The sequence below is a fragment of the Symphalangus syndactylus genome, chromosome 7, assembly GCF_028878055.3.
Source record: "Symphalangus syndactylus isolate Jambi chromosome 7, NHGRI_mSymSyn1-v2.1_pri, whole genome shotgun sequence".
In the NCBI taxonomy this organism is placed as follows: Eukaryota; Metazoa; Chordata; class Mammalia; order Primates; family Hylobatidae; genus Symphalangus; species Symphalangus syndactylus.
This window is the reverse complement of record NC_072429.2, coordinates 51,842,125-51,863,069: the sequence shown is the minus strand read 5'-3', so window position 1 is coordinate 51,863,069 and position 20,945 is coordinate 51,842,125. Positions and strand designations below refer to the sequence as shown.

The following is a 20,945-nucleotide window of genomic DNA, read 5'->3' as shown; positions in this document are numbered from 1 at the left end:
AGAAAGAGTACAAAGAGAGGGATTTTACAGCTGGGCCGCCAGGGGTGACATCACATATCAGTAGGACCGTGATGCCCGCCTGAGTCTCAGAGAAGCAAGTTTTTATTAAGCGTTTCAAAAGGGGAGGGGGTGTAAGAACAGGGAGTAGGCACAAAGATCACATGCTTCAAAGGGCAAAAAGCAGAGCTACTAGTAAGTGTCTAACAAAGATCACAGGGCAAAGAGCAAAAGCAGAATCACTGATAAGGGTCTATGTTCAGCAGTGCATGTATTGCCTTGATAAACATCTTAAACAATAGAAAACAGGGTTCGAGAGCAGAGAACCAGTCTGACCACAAATTTACCAGGGTGGAATTTTTCCCCACCCTAATAAGCCTGAGGGTACTGCAGGAGACCAGGGCGTATCTCAGTCCTTATCTCAACTGCGTAAGACAGACATACTGCAGACTATACTACAGACATACTACAGACTATACTGAAGGAGACAGGATGGTGGAATCCAGTGCTTCCGGAAGAGTTAAGCACTTTGTAACTACAATTGTCATTATCTGACCTAAGGTAAGGGCTGGAGGCAGAGCCAGAGCTTCAAGAAGGAATTGGCTAACACAGAAGCAAGAACATGGATTCTTCTGAGAAGTAAAGAAAGATGTTTCCCGAAAGCACGCGCTTTGTAGGTGGCGATGTGTTGATGTGCTGGGTCTGATACAAAGTGATCCCAACTGAAAGTTCCTCTCATCTCCAGCCTAGGAAATCTTTAGGCCTTCACTCAGATCTTCACTCAGGCCTTCCCGGACCACTATCTCAAAAATTTTCAACCGCTTTCTCCTGCACACTTGAACTCTCCCTTTCTGCTTGTTCTCCTTGGCACTCACAATCTATCTCACTGAATTATCTGATTTCTTGTTATCTTCCACCCCAGGATGTAAGCCTCATTAAAGGCAGGGATTTTTGTCTGTTTTGTTCACTGTTGTAACTGGAGTTAAATGCTGCTTGTCACAAAGCAGACATTCAATAACTATTTGTTGAATGCCTGATGAATGAAATCCTCATGTAAGTACTATTGGAACAGAGAATAGGGTATGTCTATTGGTCAACTAGCATTCAGAAACTATCTGCTGGGCCTTATGGGCGATATTGAAAAAGAAAACAGAAATTCTATCATCAAATTTTTAATATTTGAAGAAACAAAACAAATGAGCCCATGTGGTAAGAAGATGACTGAACTCCACTCTCCTTCTAAAGCTGTGCTTTTTCTCCCTTGCAGTCTCATCTCCAGGAAGCTGTCCCTCTTCTGGATCTCTGGCGACTCCAGTTCACAGCACCCTTTCTCCTACTAGCCTGGGATCTAGTGCCTTTAGCAGCCCAATCATGCCACTCTCTCACACCAGCCTGGCACCTGGGTGTCTCCCGAAAGCCTCCTCAGAGCTGTCTTTGATGGGCAGCACCTGCTGCCTGTCAGTCCAACTGTGGTGGAGGTGGTTGGGGTCAAATCCCCATTGTCAAGGTGATAGGAAAGACCTCAGAGTGCTCTGTGGATGCAGAAGATAAAAATCAGCAAAACTGAATGAGATGTGTGCTGTTCTTAGAGGAAGCACTAGGTGGACTATTCCAGTACAATTCTGTTTATTCTTTTCTGTGCAAACCCAAATTTAGTGTACCCAATACACATGCATATGAATACATACCACATAGAAATGCACAGACATCACACACACCCACAACACTCAAGATACTGGGATGTGAGTGTATGCATGAACACACACTCACACTCACACACCATTGTAAGGCTTGTCCTCATCCTAAGAGTTTAAGGTAATAGCTTTTTAAAAAAAAAATTGAATAAATGAATGAATGAAATCATTATTTTACCTGTAATCATTTAACAGAGGATGGAGAATAAGAGCCACCCACTCTCAACCATCCCAGTTTTAAACATTTATTAATATTGGAGTTTATTTTTAAAAGAAATTCAAAAACTTAGGGTAAAATGTTCCCCCAAAACTTTTACTGTTGCCTGGGTTTATTAATTCAATAAATTTTTCGGAGTTGTTTTTCCTTTAAAGAGTGGAAACTTCTGAAGAAAATAGCCATGTTACCAATGTCGTCACACTGAAGCCACAGAGTCAAGTTAGTGGCAATGGCCCTGGACTGGGTGCCAATTGAACTGAGTTTCAATCTCGCCTTTTTTTACTATTTTTAAATGCAGCCGTATGCAAATTGCTTCTTCTCCCTGAGTCTCCATTTTCTCATTTATAATTTGGGGAGTGGGGTAGAGAGTCTTTACTTAAATATAGAGCATTACCCCTCCATACATCCATATTTATGTGCCCTCTTAACATCCTTCTAAGATATTTTTAAAAACAAAGGCTAAGCTCTTTAACTATAAGAACCCACTGTGGCTGCTGGACATCAATACATTTCCAGAGGGGAAGACATTGTGTCATTGGGTAGGTGGTGACTGATCAAACAAGGTGGAGGAAGCCACAGGGAGACAGTAACAAAGAAATAAATACAGCCATGCACCTTACTGAACCTTGGAGAGACTTGGGATTCTGGAACACCAGTTGTAATTAAGCATCGGAGCAAGCCACAGATTGATTCTGGACTGGCATGATTTTGCCTCACCCTCAGGGGACATTTGTCAATGTTTGGAGACATCTTTGAGTATCATGATTGGGAGGTGCTCCTGACGCCTGGGGATTAGAAGCCAGAGATGCTGCTAAACATCCTACCATGCACAGGACAGCCCCCTTGGCAAAGAGTTATACAGCTCAAGATGTCAAAAATCTCAAAGTTAAGAAACTCCACTCAACACCCAAGAGTTGATCTCCCACTCTGAAACCTTCTCCATATTTGAAGACTAACAGATATCCATCTACCTCACTGTTATGGGCTGAATTTTTCTCCTCAAAATTTATATGTTGAAGACCTAATCCCCAGTACCTCAGAATGTGACTGCATTTAGAGATGGGGCCATTAAAGAAGTAACTAAGTTAAAATGAGACTTTTAGAGTAAGCCCTTATCTGATCTGACTCGTGTCCTTATAAGAAGAGATTAGGACACACAGAGAGACATCAGCGATGCACATGCACAGAGAAAAGGTTGCATAAGGACACAGAGAGAAGGCAGCCGTCCGCAAACCATGGAGGAAGGCCTCAAAAGAAATCAACACTGCCAACACCTCGATCTTAGACTTCTAGCCTCCAGAACTGTGAGAAAATGAATTTCTGTTGTTTAAGCCATCCAGTCTGTAATACTTTATTATAACAGCCCAAGAAAACTAATACACCAACTATGCAAGTAATGAGAGGGTTCTTCTCCAAAGAAATGGGATGAACACAGAGAAGAGACCTCCAATCTGGTAATTATGGGTCCCCAGAATTATTGCCCACTCCCCTACATCACATTAAAGGGAACTGCCAGCCTACAATCACTGTTCCCCACCCTCCCACCCCCGCCTCACACACACACACAACACACAGCTCAAGATCAGCTTATTGTCTGGCTCCTAAATGTGACGTAACGCCCAAAGATCTCTGAGGAACATCTACAACACAAAAGAGAGAAACCAAGATTAACAAGCAGCATATGCAACACTGGAAAGAACAGAAATAATTTGGAAACACAATTTAACCTTTAAAAACTCTTTAATAAATATTCTTAGAAAGAGTAGTAAAAAAAATTATTGCATCAACAAAGTACAACTAGCTAACAAGGAGAAACTACTGAAAAATAAATATATGAGCCTGAAATTCAATGTTAGGTAAAATATAATAAAACCAATGTTGTAGAACAAAGGCAAGAAGATGTAAGAAAATGAGAAAGGTAAGATGTGTCGAGGATCAGTCCAAGAGGCCCCACATCTGATCAACAGGAGTGACAAAAAGAGAAAAACAGAAAGAAATCAAAGAATTATCGCAAAGGATCATCCCGGAGTCAAAGGACATGAGTATCCAAATTAAGAAGCCAATCAAGTACCCAAGTGCTCAAGTTGACAACTCACATATGTGCATACACATGCAGACATGCACACACACATCTAGACCCATCACTATAAAACTTCTATACATCCATAATAGAAGATACTGAGGAGGTTTAGCAGGAAAGATAGAAATTTAAAAGATACCTGTGAAAACCAAGAACTTCAACCAGCATCAGACCTCTCATCATCAGCCACACTAAGTCAGAGAAGATATATTCTGCACATGAAGTTGCCAGATGCCCCCAGGAGTTCTGGGATTCATGCCTTGGATGGTTGGCTTGAAGTCCTTGGCCAAGCCCTGATTCCAAGAGGGATTCCTGACAAGTGGATTGCTTCTGCTGCCCAGTGCTATATTTATTTCACAGAATCCTGTGAGATTGGGTGGCCAAAATGGCAGCAATATGATGATTTTAAGTGACCCTCAAATACATCACACCCAGGACAAGTTCAGTGCTCTGAGTACTGATGATGGTCCGTCACTGAACCTTGGCCTGAACTATATGTGTGAGCCCCTAGGTCAGCTCTCATCTGGATTTGCTCTGTAGTTTCCCTTCTGATCTTCAGCACCCAAGTGCAGCTGGGGTGGCAACAGACATCCTTTACTCCATTTGACTTTACCACTGATACCCAGGGTGGTCATCCCACTGCCCCATTCATCTGACAGGCAGTCTTTTGACAATGGCTACATCTTTCTCTGCCTGGTGCTTTCAAGATCTTTGCTCTGCAACAGCAAGGGGCTTTTCCAATTGATGTCCTCTCCTGCCTCCACAGATGTGGGGATGTCAAGCACTCCTGGGTCAGCTGAAGCCATTCCTGATGAGAGACGTTCCTTGTGCCAGTGAGGCTGCTCTTCTCATTCATTTAGTCCTCTCCACTGGTGGCAGTGAGTGGAAGGCAGGAGTGCAGTTAACATTAAAAGAGTCACTGTCTAGGAATGTAGTAATTACAGCATAGAGTTTAAGAGAAGATAGAGTTGGAAGACATGCTCTATGTTTAGATTATAAAGAGTAAATTCAACATAATCAGAAAACAAATTATTGTTCACATTTTCTTGCATACTCTGGATAAGACTTGCATTTTTGGTCATCAACAATGAAGCACAGCAACAACTTTTGAGAAAGTCATTGAAAGCCAGTATTCATGGTGCAGCATCATCTATAACAATATAACCAGACTTCAATAAATTGTATAGCAAAAGTAGTACAGATCTGTATTGTTCATTGTAAACAAGTTTCCAAGAACTTGGCATTGTGAGTAATGGCAGTATTGCTACTTTTTTTCATGACTGGAGATATGGAATTAGCCAAGAACACAGAGATAGTGCCTGGACATTATGAAGAAAGAATTTTCACATGCACTGATTAAGTAATGAATATGTAAGTACCTTATCTCTATCCATTATTCTGAATGATTTTCAATAGAACACTATATCCCACATGGGCCCATGAATTTTATAATATTTTCTTAGTCAAATTATTTATTTAGAAAAAGGTCCCACAAAAAAATATTTATCTGAGGCCCCACACATCTAGAAGCAACCCTGTTGTCAGGGAACTACTTGAGGGTGTGCCTCAGCCCAGCAAGTAAATCAAGAAAACAGAAGTCTTGGGATCCAGGAAACAGGAGATTCAACCCAGAAAAGCAAAAAAGCAAATCTCAAGATAAAAAATATAAACCCCAGTCTAGAAGTCAACCAGTGTTGATCAGAAGGAAAGAACAGAGTTTCTGGGGGGGACAGTAGAGAGTCCCTGGGGAATGGAGAGTTCCTGATCTTGACAGTTTCAAAGTCAAGCTCTTAGACCACACATGTACCCTAAAACTTAAAGTATAATAATAATAAAATAAAAAAAGAATAGCTAATATAATTTTAACATTTTGACATAAGTAAATGATAAGGCAAAATTGCTATGAAGAAAAATAAAGGCAATTGGAAACTCTTGGAAAAACAAAATATTGTATAAAACAGGAAACTAATCAATGTATTCCACTTGATTCTACAGTAAACCACATTTACTTAGCTAAACGCTGTTAATGGATTTTAAGCTTTTATACACAACCTATAAACAAGGCATGAGGCACAATTGTGCTCATAAATAAAATGTAAATGTCATCAACTTTTAACAACAGAGAGATAAAAATTCAAATGATAAAAACATGGGAAGTAGTGCAGAGGGGTGAAGGAAAAGTTGGATGGCCTCATCTTTCAAAGTTGTGAAAATCAAGGATTCATCAAAATGTGGAATCAAGGATTACAGCCCAATGACAAATGTAGAAATAAAATTGTATACACTTTACAGTTACAAAGTTATCCCATGGAGAAACTAAATGTAGTGATAAGACTATATTGGGAGGATGGGTAGAGAAATGGTGAGTGTAATAAACTAAATATTCATATATTAGAGCAGTACATACTAGATAACGTATAACATTGAATTCATTGAATTTATCAGGATATTAGCTTCTAGGGAATGGGATTTGAGACACAGTGGGGTAGGAAATTGTTACTTTTCATTATAAATATTTGATTTTAAAAGTATATACAGACATTTCTTTCATAAAATTAAATTCTAAATATAATTTTTTAAAAGGTGGCTATACAAGATTATTTCTAAGATTTCTTTTATATCTAAAATTCATAAAGTGCTCCCAAAGTTTAGTCTACTCAGGAGGAACCCTGGAACTTTTCCCTTCAGAAAGTCTGGTATATATTCAAGCTGACTGTCTGATCAGGAGCCAGTTCATGCCACTAGGAACCTCACAAACATTTTGATAAATGTCAAATTTTCACTCCTGACCTTATTTTATCTTCTCAACAGCCCTCTGAAGCAATTATTATGATCATCTGCATTTCAAAGATGGGATTAAATGAGACTAAATTAATTGTCCTGAATGACATAAGTTTTAAATTGTTAGAATGAGATTAAATTCATTGCCTCACCACACTAAGTCATTTTCTCTCCCACCACATTACGCTTTTTGTTGAGCAGAAAGATAAAGTAAGAAAAATTATCTGCCTAGGAGCCAATCCTTCAGTAAGATGTCTATATAAATGCACTGCCCTGAGGTTATAGGGTAGCTCCTTTTGGGAATCTGATGGAGCAGGCTGGCAAACTATAGCCTCCTTCTCCACTTGGGGTCATGAATATCAGCCATCTGACAACACACTTCACCAAGGCTGTGAGGCTCATAAGGACCTGGAAAGACTCATCCTAAGTGATTGGTACCAACACAGTGTGCAGCATCCAAAGGGCACTGGATGAGACCATTTAGACCCCAACTGAGCACTGTTCCTTATCTTTGACTCACTCTGATTCTTAACATCTTTTGCAAGTCTCAAGTCATGATGAGACACTTCTGCATTTCTCTCTCATGGTGCAGTGAGAATGCTTTCGGCACAGGCAGCCATTCAGAGTGGGAACTCCAGGAACACTCTGAGATGCCACTCACACCTGCCAAAGAGAACTCCCAATACCTGTTTTCCCAGAATATGTTGTCCACTCAAGTTACCTGCATCAAACTCATGCTTGGTACTGTTGGGCTGCAGAGTTTCTGAAGAAGTTGTTTACTGGAAATATTATCACACAGTCCTTTACCTGCAGAAACTCCATGAAACACTGGACAGAGCTTACATAAATTTCCACTGAAAATATTACTTACTCCGAGTGGATCTGCCACATGGGTAATTGCAGCCTCGTAGCAACCTTGTGAAGTCAGTCTGGTCTTCCTGGCTCCCACATGGTCCCTCTGACTTCCTTTTCCCTCCTGGGATGCTGGCTGCTCAGAGATGGACTTCATGGTTCTCCCCCAGGTGGGCCAGAACAACATTGCCTCCTCAGATATCTTCCTTCTTTCCCTTTGTCTCAGAGCTATGCTTAGGAGACAGGCCAGTGACTTGATAACTAACAACACCAGATGGTACGTATTATTGTATTGCCCCTCCCGATAACATGCTTGCATTTTGCAGGTGATCTCTGGTGCCTAAATTTAAAGGCTTGGCAGGTGGAGGAATGTGTGGGCCGTATGTGACATAGGCCTCTTAGAAGTCCTACGGTTAATTGCCCTGCTGTAGAAATATGCAACATTTTCCTTTAGGCACCTATATGTTTCTCAGTATTATATTTTGGTATTATTTTAGATTTATAGTCAAGTCTTATTGGTCATAGTATGATCCACTTTCTCAAAAATATACTGTTCAGTAAAATAAACTCAGAGTAATGATAGAAATCACCCCCTAACTCCAAAGAAATATATATACAAAGTTTCCTTGATATGTAGACTTCTATTTTTAATTCATGTTGTTTTTAATATTCAAAAGAGACATAAAGGAAATACTTTTAAAGGCTCAAAGTCATACTTAAGAAAACACATGAAATAAAAAGGTAGCAAAATAAGTATGAAGAAAAGAGCAACTTACATATAAATCATCTAGAATCAATTTTTATATTAGACTCATATATTCTAAATGAGAAAAAAACTACAATGCTTTAAATAAACACATAGGCTTTCTCCTTTCAGAAGGTAAAATATATAAACTTAGCCTAAATTTCTTGAATGGATATGCAATAAACTATTTATAACATCTTGCCTGTCCTACTTAACTTATGACTAATCCTAAACAATTGGAGAGTCAGATGGCTGAGTATTTAAAGAAGCAAACATCTCAAATAAACAAAGGGTCATTTCTACCTGAAATCCAGAACCCCACATCCCATATAGCTATGGGTCCGCTTAGCAATAGCTACAAATGGAAGCTGCAGAAGTAATTCTGCAGAATGCTGCAGCCTAGAAGTTAGGAAAGATGAGGGTCCCTTAAGATCTGGATAGTGCAGTCAGCCTGTGGGGGCAAGAAGGACTCCCCAGGTACCTGTAATAGCTTCAAAAGCAATTTTCAGATTTTTGTAAATTTCATGAAATTCTTCCCATGTGGACCCTCCTCTGGAAAATTGGAAAACAAAAACTTACACCCACTCACCACTGATTCTTTATGACGCTCACATCACTAAAATCTCTCAATCCCCCCAAGATAAAGCTTTTTCTAAAGCGAGGCTGGGTCTGCCCCCAAAGCCTATCATTTCACTAACATTTAAAAATATTTTCTCAACATTCTCAGGCAGTGTTCAAAATTGGCCTGATATATATAGAGCCTCCTTTGTGGAATAACAAGATTATTTTTATCATTTTCTGATTCTCAAAAATCTGACCTGTCACCAAAGAACTTCTAAAAATATCAGGATGATAATGATATCCTTCGTCATATCCTCCTGGCTTACGGCTACATTTGTAGAGCTGAGTTTTTATTTATTTTCTGAGGGTCCTCTCTGATCACAGCACTCATCATTTTATTGCTTCAAGAAGATGTGAGACAGAACAGCTATCTTGGGAAGGTGGTGGATTTTGTTTCCACCTTTAAAGACAAGGAGTTTTTGTGCAATATTCAGTTCAATTCACTCTCTGCCTATCTTTTAAATCTCATATTTTTGTTGGAAATGTATTGGAATAGATCCTAGAAAACAAATGCTGACTGAGGAGAAGCATTTTGTTTTTTTCCCACAGCCAATTCAATTCAGCAGCAGCATTACTGAGTGCCTACCATGTGCCAGGAATATAAAGATGAATAGAATATTCTTTGCCCTCAAATAGCTCATAGCCTACAGGATAGACAGTCCCATTAAGAAATAACAAAGTATCCTGTGAGAAGAACTATAGTCTTATTGCTGTTTATATAAACTTACAAGAATAGGAACACCAAAAAGGGAACTACAAATACTGTCTAGAGAAATCAGAAATGTAATGGGAAACCAAAGGTATTTTCAAGATAGCTGCCAACAATTTCTTCCTCAGCGATTGTGTCCCATTCTTGATATATCTGGGGTTGAAAAAAAAAAAGACCTTGTTTTAGAGAATTGTGAGCAGCATCTGCTCCCTGGGTAGAATTTAGAATGTATCCTTAGGGATATATTGGTTTTGGTAAGTCTTTTTCAGTCATGTGTAGATAGAAGTACCTACTCACCAGCCTTGCAGGAGCCCTGGACAGAAGGAAGCTTCCAACGGCAGATGGTTCACCTGGAGAAGGTTCACTACTCTAGCCGTGACAAATTCTCTCTTCACATTGGGCACGCTGTATCAATTATCTTGTCAACTGTTATATTGTCTATCTTGTCATCAATGGGTGTTTCCTTCTTTTGGCTGTAGATTTGTGGGGGATAAGATGAAGACTTCCATGCATTAAGAACCCTGGACCCTTGCTCCAGTGGCAGCAGGCTGGGGCCACAGGAGAGACGGAACCCATAGAGCACTGCCTTTTAAGGGACATGATGACAGAATTCAGGAATAGTGATACATGATATCTTGTTTTAGGTTATCCTTTCCTCCATAGCAAAATTTGTTAAATAGTATTACCTCTTCTTGTTGCGTTGGTAAGCACTGGAGAGTAAGGGGCAAGTGCTGTATTCTTGCTTTGGAGTAAAAAGGACAAAAAAAGGCTAGCAAATGATCACAAGTGATCATGAAGAAGCTGGGAGCAGCAGACTAGAGCAGGAAGGCACACAGGATAACCAGAATGGACTTAGGGAACATGTGGGCCCTCTCTGAGCATTCTCAGGGATATTTAGGGCAGGAGGCAGGATGACCCATTGGCCTCAATCAATTGGATGTTAAAAGAAAGAGGTGCTGTTCCCCAACTCCTCCCAACCCTGACACATGCCTTCACATTGCAAAGGCTAAAAGAACTTTGGAATAATCTCCATTTTTCAAGAAACAACAACAGTTCTGGGTTTTGAAGAATGAGTAGATGTTCACTGGGCGGAAGAGAGAAAACAAATGAGTAAAGACTTTTAGGGAAAAACAAGCATACGCTGGAATGGCTAAAGCAGAAATCTCAACCACAGTGTCATGACTCATGGATCTGTTTCCTATTCTAAGCCTGTCCGAGGTTCCACATCCAAATTGCCTTGCTTTTCTCTCTTGGCAGCATGTGCCTTATGCAGACATGCAGCTTTCTACTGTCCCTAATTGGCTAACCAGCCTTCCATTTTTTTTCCAACTTTCAAAATTTTGGTTTCTCTTTCATCATATCTCCCCTCTCTTGTTCTTATAGGTTCATGTATTTTAAATTATTTTACTGTGAGGTTTTGGACAAGAGTGGAGATAAATGCATGTGTTCAATCTGTGGTCTCCTTTCCCAGTTATATTTTATTTATCTATTCATTATTGTTCCACCTAATGGAGAATAACATGACACCAGGATCTTGCTTAGAAGTAGCACTCAAACCCTAAAAGGGCTTATAAAATCACAGACCCTCACTCAGGGTTAGAATGAGCTGTAAAAGTCAACCTGTCTAAGCTCCCATCAGATGCTTAATTCTGGAAACTCCTTTGCTTGCCTATTATAAATTTAACTTATTGAGTGAAAATGTTGAAAAGCTGTGCTATTATTTTGCTTATCATCATTCATCATATTTAGTAATTATCAAAATAGCTGCCACTTATGATGCACATTCCATACACACCACCCTGTGCTGAGGGTCATTTATGCCTCCCAACAATTCTATGAGGGAGGTGTTATTCCATTCTCCCCACTCCCTGTTTTGCAGAGAAGGAAACTGGGATTTAGCTCAGGTTTAACTCACTTCCCAGTCTCTTGTAGTTTGTCCATGGCAGGCAGAGCCTAGTTTTAGACCACTGTCGGGTTCCAAAGCTTATCCTCTCAGCTGTGATGGTTTCCAGATTTAGGACTATGTGACTCTGATAGAACTGTATTGTTCTGCAGGGTGGCTGGCGTGTGCTTTCTTCTTTTCTCCACTGACAGCTTTAGTCGCTGATGTTGTTGCCATTGCCTACATTTGAATCCTCAGGGTTATGACCCACTGTAGTCCCAGGCTGACTTCTGTCTGCTACCCAGATGACTGTTTTTTTTCAACTGATATAAAATTTAGGAAACAAAAAATAATTTTAAAATTCATTTTGCCCAAACAATGAAGGTAAATATGTTGTCAAAATGATGTACAATGCACTTTTAGGTAGTCTGTAAATGGCACTGCATTGATTGTCAATTACATCCATCATATCAAATCACCATTGTTAATACATTGAGTACAGTTGAATTAAAATGTTGACCAAACCAAAAATTTCAGGTTCGGTGGGTTTGGTTTTTTGTTTGTTTGTTTGGTAAAATAACGACATACTTTTTCCTGTCAATTTCAGTGGTTGAGGGTCTACTGTTAAAATAGGCAGATAAAGATAAACTACCCATAATCTCAAAGCAGATAAGACAGGACCAAGTCACAGCTCTGTACTTGCTGTGTCTTTTGAGCAATTCACCTAACTTCTCCAAGCCACTATTTCAAAATCTGTAAGAAAGAACCCTAACACGCAATAGTATTTTGAGTGCAACTGAGACAATATATGCATAAGTGGTCAGCACAGAGTTGGAGCTTAATAAAAGCACTTTTACCAGCTTTATCCAAGAGTCTCCAGCAAGTGTTGAAGAAATGCTTTTGGAATAGATTCAATAATGGGAGATAGACATTGAGAATACATGTAAGCAAATAGAAGAGCTTGAATGCCTGAAATCTCATATATTCATAAAGCATCTCCGAGATTCCCAGGGTTGGCCCCTCTAGTTCTGACAGCTAGTCTAGTTCTGACTAGTCATGGGACTGGACTCGGAAACTCAGAATTGCCAGCCCGTTTAACTGTGTCTTTATCCACAATGTTGTGTGTGGCATGCAGTGTTGCCTATGACCTATACCTCCATCGCTGCTAGATGCAAACCCTGCTCAGCAAAACTATGAGCATGCACAGTTCAGAATATACAAGAATTGTCTCCTGGAGTCACTATGGGGGTCTTCTGAGGATAACAAACACCATGGGAAAGGCAACTTATTAAGATAAATATTACAGTCTCTTAATGTCTAAAGTCAGCTAGACATACATTTAAATCCCAGCAGAAATTCTCTGAAAGATTTGCCTCCACCCTAGATCTTCCAACATTAGAAGAACTTCAGAGAGGAAGTAGGACATTTTGTCTCTCTTGGGTATTTGGGAATCAACGTGCAGAATTGGGGTAGCATTGGGGGTCCCATGAAGAATTGAATACCTAGGCTTATATCAGAGCAGCCCCTATCTATACATGCTCCCCAGTGCCCCCTATGGCCCAATATTCCAAGAATGGCTCGGGGCATGGCCAGCTCCCCCACAGTCATTTCAGATTGGAGCAGGCTCCTTAGAAGTCCTTGGTGTCCGAGTCTTAGTCCCACAGTGGATGCTGGATATGGTTCAACATCCTGGATTCATGGAAAGAGGAGGGCAGGTGGCAAAATATATTTAACTTATATTATTTCTTTCCTCATTCTCCCCTCAATTGTCCTTATCCTAGAGACATGTACCTCTCAGTCAAGAAGTCATTCTGACTCTCAAAGACTCCTACAGTAAGTGGGTTGCTATTATGGCACCATGAACAGGGTTCTTAGTGGGCTGAGAGCTGAGATGGAGCTCCAATCCCAGGTCTGTCACTGATGGAATACATCAGTCAAATTACTTCGTCTCTCTGGGCCTCAATTTGTTTGCTTGTTGTTTAATTTTTTTTAAGACTTCTTCAGTGAGAGCAGGGGTCTTGATTTTCTCTATATGGGATTGGATCGTCTCTCTTGGCCCTTCCAATTCCAATTATCTCTAATGTTTCTATAAATCTAACAGGAATGAGTTGAGCTAATAGAATCATATGGCTAATAGGGGACATTTCATAGTTAATACTACAATCAAATACTTCTGTTTTCTCTGCTGAGTATTTGATGGAACCATGAGTTATAGGCTGGGATTTCTGGATCCTGTCTCTGTCGTCCATGCAGAAAAAAATGTTGAGAGCTGTGGCCTTTAAGCTGTTGTAAAGACATATTTCTCATAATCTAGGTAGCTTTGACACTATGCACCACAGCCTGACAATTAAATTTCTCTTTCTCTCTCTCGCTAATTTCAACCAGTTGATATGCCACATTGAAAGTTAAACTGTTCTGATGCGAAGACATCTCTTTTCTTTAATCAGAACCCAAAAAGCTGTCAGTGCCAGTTTCCTCATTCCTCTGCTTGCCCAGACTGTGCCTCACAGTTTGTATCCAGTGAAAATGCTGCTCCCTGAGAACAGAGGAACAAACACAGCTGAGGAATGGAGTAGAGGTTTGCAGACGGCCCCAGGAGCTGAAATTAAATGTGCTGCTCGCCTCATCAAGACAGGGGAAGTGAGTGCTGTTGAAGCTTAAGAGAAGTGCTACTGATCAGTGATATGTGCATAGTGCCTAAAGAACATTATCCATGGCTGATTCAAAGAATCACTCAGCTCAAGTCTTGGCTTATAACTGCTTTTTCCCTGCATTAGGTGCTCTTTTGAATCAGTACAAGCAGTGCAGTCTTCTCCAAGGTAGCTGCTTCCACCTTAAAGTAACTAATGAACCCCATCCCTTTTCTGCCATTACGTGGGAAACACATAGTATACACTGGGCATCTTAATCTTCCACTTTAGCTTACCGCAGGGCACAAGAGGCTGTCTAGAAACTTACTCTGTACTACTCCAAAAAGCTTTAAGGTCCTTGAGCAAATGGACCTCAAGGAAATCTGCTGAGGGTGGTTTGTCACAAAAGACAAAGGACCCCCAAGTCAGATGGCCGTTAGTCCCAATAGAGGAAGTAAAACAAAGAGGGCACCAAAAGAAAAAAAAATGGTTTGCACAGAATTCCATGTGAATATCTTAGTAATGGTAATAGAAGTGAGCAATGGAAGGTGGAACAAAAATTCTGGAATTCTGGAAGGTCCTACCAGAGAGAGCTCTGGATCTGAAGGGAAGGGAGGTGACTGGAGATCCTGCAGAGCCCACTTTTTTGCAGGCATCATAATGTTCTCTTCATCCCCCTCTGCCCCAGCTGATGTAGCCAGTGGTTCTTCTGCTCTGCAGTCTGAGGTCCCTTCAAAGAGATGAGTGAGCAATATTCTGCCTTCAAAGGCTCCTTTATTCCTTTTTTTCTCTCTTTAAACAGGGATCAGAGTGGAATGACCTTTTTGGAGATTTAGATGATAGTACCCCACTATACTGTAAAAGAAAAAAGAAGAAAGCAAGAAAATAATTTGTTGCATTAAAACATATAACCAGGAAGGCCAAGAGAGTGGGTCATTTGAGGGTATGAGCACTGTAAGTCTCAACAAGAAGAATGCTTACTGCATGTCCTCTGAATACCTGAATACGGTCTTCTGTCACAGCCTGGTGGTTATTTTAATGCAAATACTTTATTTTTAATTTTTTACTGAAGAAGATATGCATAGGGAAAAGTGTGCATATAAGTACATAGCCTCACATAATGAGCACACTCAGGCAACTGGCACCCAGAAACAGAAAGATACGGGAAGCCCCTTCCCCTAACCTTCTCCAGGCACTCTGCCCCTGAAGAATAACTGTTATCTGGCCTTAAAATAGCATAGATTAATTTTGCTGTGTTTGTACCTGATATAGCTGAAATGATGAGTGTGATCTCTTGTGTCTGTATTATTTCCCTCATCATTGTTTGTGGGATTCATCCATATTGTTGTGTGTAGCTTATATCAGTCCCCTCACCACATGTACCACAGTGAATATGCCACAGTGTATCCATTCTGCAGCTGAATGGCATCTCCTTAGCTTCCAGCTGTGGGCTACTTCAAATAATGCTGCTACCGATGTCTTGATACATGTTTTTGGTACACATAAGTAGAAAGTCATAATTTTTAGTAACACTTGGTGTATTAGTTCATGCTCATGCTGCTAATAAAGATATACCTGAGACTGGGTAATTTATAAAGGAAAGAGGTTTAATTGACTCATAGTTGAGCATGGCTTGGGAGGCCTCAGGAAACTTAATCATGGCAGAAGAGTAAGCAAACACGTCCTTCTTCACATAGTGGCAGCAAGGAGAGGTGCTGAGCAAAAGGGGGACAAGACCCTTATAAAACCGTCAGATCTTGTGAGAACTCACTCACTATCACAAGAACAGCATGAGAGTAACCACCCCCGTGATTAAATTACCTCCCACCTGCTCCCTCCTACGACACATGGGGATTATGGGAACTATAATTCAAGATGAGATTTGGGTGGGGACACAGCCAAACCATATCACTTGGCCTGAAAGAGGATGCTTAAATATTTTTCTGTTTTCCAAGTCCCATTTTAGAAATCTCAGTAGGAAAGTGTGTGTTTAATGTATTTCAGAATCTATTAGAAAAAAATAGGAAAATAAGATGATTTGATACTCACATCATCTCTCCACAATATTTTGGCAGTTTGTTCTCCAAAATCAAGCAGCAACGACTAAGATTACATGGCAGCTTTGATTTTCATAGCTGTGGGACCGCCGCATTCTCACCTGACAGCCTCTTTCAGCCTCCCAGCAACAACTTGTAATCACTTCAGTCATGTTGTCTATTTTTAGCTCACATAAAATTCGTTCTCTTTTTTTCAAAAATACTTTTTCCAAGTCTAATTTTGTCCTCCTAAAAATTCTCTGGTGATTTGAAAATTAAAATATAAAGATACACTAGTTCAGGCTAGTATCCTGTTTTCAAAATGACACTGAAAAATGTTTTATGGGAATGAGGAAGAGAATAACCTTTCTATTTCCTCAGAAGAGATCCTGTATTCTGTATTTTAATATGGAAATCAAAATGAGCTATTTGAAAAACAAAAAAAGAAAAAGCTGTTCCCAGGCTGTGTGAGGGAAAGAGCTGGAGGTGAGGAGTGGGGTAAAACATGGCCCCCAAATTCTTTACCGCTCCTTACACCAAGAGGTGGAATCTGGGTGGTGTGTGACAGCTTGACCAACTGAGAAGCAAAGACAAGGCACTGTGTGGCTGCAAGCCTGGGTCTGAGAGGGCCATGCAGCTCCCTCTCGGAATCCAGTCACCATGCTGTGAGATGCCCGAGTCACGTGGAGAGGCTGCATGGAGAGGCTAGGTGTAGGCTTTCGTCAATTGTCCCCGCTGAGACTGGCCTTTGAGTCATCCCAGCTATTATGGGTTGAATTGTGTCCCCAAAGATGATATGGTGAAATCTAACCTTCAGTCCCTACCAGATTAGGTAATTTGGAAATAAAGTCATTGCAGATATAATTACTTAAGATGAGGTCACATTGCAGTAGGGTGGGCCCTTAATGTGTCCTTACATAAGAGACACATTAAGTGTAAGACAGAGACACATGGAGAAGACAGCCTTGTGAAAATGGAGGCAGAGACTGAATGATGCTGCCTCAAGCCAAGGGACACCCGTGGTTACCAGAAGCTGGAAGAGGCAAGGAAGGATCCTCCCACAGAGGCTTTGGTGGGGCATGGAACTGCTGATGTGTTGATTTTGAGCTGTGAGAGAACGCATTTCTGTTGATCCAAGCCATTCAGTTTATCACATGTTGTTATAGCAGCCTTGGAAAACAAATACCCCAGTCCAGATGCCAAATGTGAGAGTAATGCCAGCCCCAGCTGACCGAGTCTTCCCAGATGAGGACCCAGCACTGGCGAACACACAAGCCATCCTCACTTGGTCCTGTCTCAATTACTGCCCCACAGAATGAGTGAGCATGATGCAGTGTTATGCTTCTAAGTTTAAGGTGGTTTGACGTGCCCTGATAGGAAGTGGAGAAGAAGCCATCACAGTTTCAGACCCAGGTGCCTCGGTCTACACTACACAAGGGGCAGACTGGTCATCTCTGCTCTGAAAGTGTGCTGAGCCCCAGTGTCCTTTGACAAAGAAGAATAGCTCAGTTGATCATCCCGCAAGAAGCATGAGCATTGAACCAGGAATAAGACGCAATGTATATTGAGGATTTACTAAAAGCCAGGTAATCCTCTAAGGCAAGCTTGTCCAAACCACAGCCCATGGGCTGCATGTGGCCCAGGACAGCTTTGAATGTGGTGCAAGACAAATTCATAAACTTTCCTAAAACATTATGAGATTGTGTTTTTTTTAGCTCTTCAGCTATCGTTAGTGTTTGTGTATTTTATGTGTGGCTCAAGACAATTCTTTTACCTCCAATGTGGCCCAGGGAAGCCAAAAGATTGGACACCCCTGCTCTAAGGATTTCACATGGATTATCTCATTTTGTCTTCCCAACAGCCCAAAAAAGTAAGTCCTATTATGAAGGTCATTCTTATAAGTGAGGACACTGAGGCGCTAAGAGGTTTAAAAAACCTGCCCAGAGTCACAGAGTTAGTACATGGTAATACATAGGCTTCACACATAGGGAGATGGCACCAAGAATCGAGAAGCTTACCACAGTCATTGGAAAGAACGGATGTGATGGGGCTAGTTTCCAGAGGAGGACAGTGGCCTGAGTGTTTACCGACTTAATGGACATTTCTTGAGCTCTGCTGTGTCACTGAACCATGCTCTTATGGAAGGCACAATCTAATGGGGGATTCAGACATGTATGTAAACTCACAGATATCTTTTCTTTTTAGTTCAGGCCAAGGCTAAATTATTTCAAAAGAAACTGTTGTAATTAGGAAAATGAGAGAAAATAATGCAAACAAGAAAAAGGGAGCAGTGGGGTTCCCTTGCTGATAGAAGCAAAGAGAAAGTTGAGATCAAAGACAGTTATAGTTCTTAACTACAAACAGAAAGTTTGGGACAAGTCAAGCAGTGGAATAAGAAATTCAGCAGCGGCCTGGTTCTGTGAATCTCAGCAGTGCACTATAGACTCTCAGGGCCCAAGGTGTCCGCTTAGATCGGACCCAGCCCAGCTGGGACAAAAACACTCACAACCACATCTAGATGAGCTCACTTTTGGACTGCATTTTTCCCTCAATCAAAATACATCTTTTGGGGTCTCAAAGGAAAGGAAAAGGAGGAAACAGCAAAGATAATACCTCCAGTAGGAAAGGGCATTCTCTGGCTCTCCCAGTGCTCAGGACAGCCTGAGCTGTCTTCCCCAGAATGGTTACCGGCACTGATGGGAAAACACTTTCCAGGCTTAGGGCATGCCTGTCATGGTGGCCCTGGCTGTCATCCAGCCACTCTAAGGAGTTGCCCTCTTTTGCAAAATTGGCAGATATAGGTCAATGAAGCCCCTGACCTCAGATCACTCCCCTGGACTTTTGTCCCGCCAGCCTATCACAACTGCGTTCATCATTTCTTCAAGTGGAATGTCCCTTCAACAACTTAAAATAGTTTCAAAAACTGTTTCACAGAAAAGAGAAAAGGTCAAGGTTACAGGGAGCTGGCTCACCTTTTTTTTTTTTCTTTTTGACCACTGTCAGAAAATGATTTTGTGAGCTAAGATAAGGACTTTGATTTTTATTTCTGAAATATTTTATTACTGTTTTAAAAAGAGACTGTGAAAAGCACTTCAAGATGTTCAGTTAGGAAAGAAGTGACCTGGCCCCAGTCCATGGTTTCCTCACACCCTCCATCACCTCCAGTGCCTGCTACTCATCTGTAGGAACTGAGGAGACTGGAACCCCTAAAAGCCAAACAGCTTTCTGGCTTCTGTTCACAGGGCAGCAATCCATTACCTACTGATTTCAGAATAAGGGAAACGTATTTCCAGTAAAACATACAGTATCTTCCTTTGAGGATCTTTTTTTAACCCCCATTATCTTTATTGCAGCCAATGGACATAGAGATAGGGAGACAACCACAGCATAGGTGGAAAGAGTTCCAAATTCTCCTAGTTCCCACTGTGATGTGTTCTAAAGCTCTTAATGACGTTTGCCCTTTCAGCATAAAAGTCAATCATATGAAATGGAAGGATGGAAAGTCAATAGATGGTCCACTGGCAGGAAGACTGGCTTTGCTCTCATGTCACATGCAGACGAGGGACATTTCCCTCATCTAGTCACCTTTGCTGCCCGAAGCAGTGTACTTCGTGACTGGGGAAAACTATGGGCCAGATCTTGTTTGAAATTCAGGCTCTGCAGTTTACTAACTGTGTGATTTTGAGTGACTGCTTAATCTCTCTGGGCCCCTTTTCTTCATCTGTAAAGTGGGGGTAATAATGGCATCCACTTCTTAGGGTAGTTGTAACCAATAAATGAGTTAATACAGGAAAGGCCCTTTAATAACTACGCCTTAATGTTTTTGCTATTATTTTTATTCCTGTAAGAAAAGGAGCCGGAGTGGAATAAGATGAGTTTATATTGAGATCCTAAAAGACAGAAAGCTAGTCCCTGTTTCTCAATCCTCTGTCTAAAGTCACTTTAACCATCAGCTCCCATCTGTGCAGACAGCAAACTCAGCAACAAGAAAGAGCCCTTAATACTTCATCTCAAGTCACCAGAAACTCATAGGAAGGCACAGAAGACCAAGTTACAAACTACTCCTTTCATTCCTGCATAATTCTCCATACCTGTTGACAAGCTGCCCTGTGATGTATCATCTGTAGGGCCAATTAATCAAGGATTATTTGAAAAACATTTTGGAAAAAAAAAAATCAAGCAATGAATAAGGTTGAGCGGATTTGCCTTGCTGTCAAATTGCATAATGCCAAAAAGTAGAGTGAGAGGAAAGTGGGTAAGAAGAGCTAAACCATAAGGGTTCCCTTCTTTCCACTTTTGTACCAGGCCTGCCCTTATTTCATAATCAGTTTTCTTTCTGGCATGGTGGTTCACACCTGTAATGCCAGCACTTTTGGAGGCTGAGGCATGAGGATTGTTTGAGCCCAGGAGTTTGAGACCAGCCTGGGCAACATAGTGTGACCCCATCTTTACAAAACAATTTAAAATTAACTGGGCATGGTGGTGTGGGCCTATAGTCCCAGCTACTCAGAAGGCTGAGGTGGGAGGATCACCTGAGCCCAGGAGGTCAAGGCTGTAGTCAGCAGTGATCACGCCACTGCACACCAGCCTGGGTGACAGAGCAAGGCCCTGTCTCAAAAAAAAAAAAAAAGTGCTCTTTCCTGGTGATGTGTCTTAGACCCCCTCCATTACGTGTCTGTATTCCCTAAAGTCTATATCCTT

The 20,945-nt window shown here is 41.0% G+C and overlaps 1 long non-coding RNA gene across 1 annotated transcript; it reads left to right on the top strand.

Annotated features, from left to right (window-relative positions):
• Positions 1-14,813: 14,813 nt before the first annotated feature.
• LOC129485728 (uncharacterized) lies at positions 14,814-16,465 on the top strand. Its single transcript, XR_008658777.1, has 2 exons — positions 14,814-14,952; positions 16,284-16,465. It is a non-coding gene; the product is annotated as an uncharacterized lncRNA (long non-coding RNA).
• Positions 16,466-20,945: the final 4,480 nt, after the last annotated feature.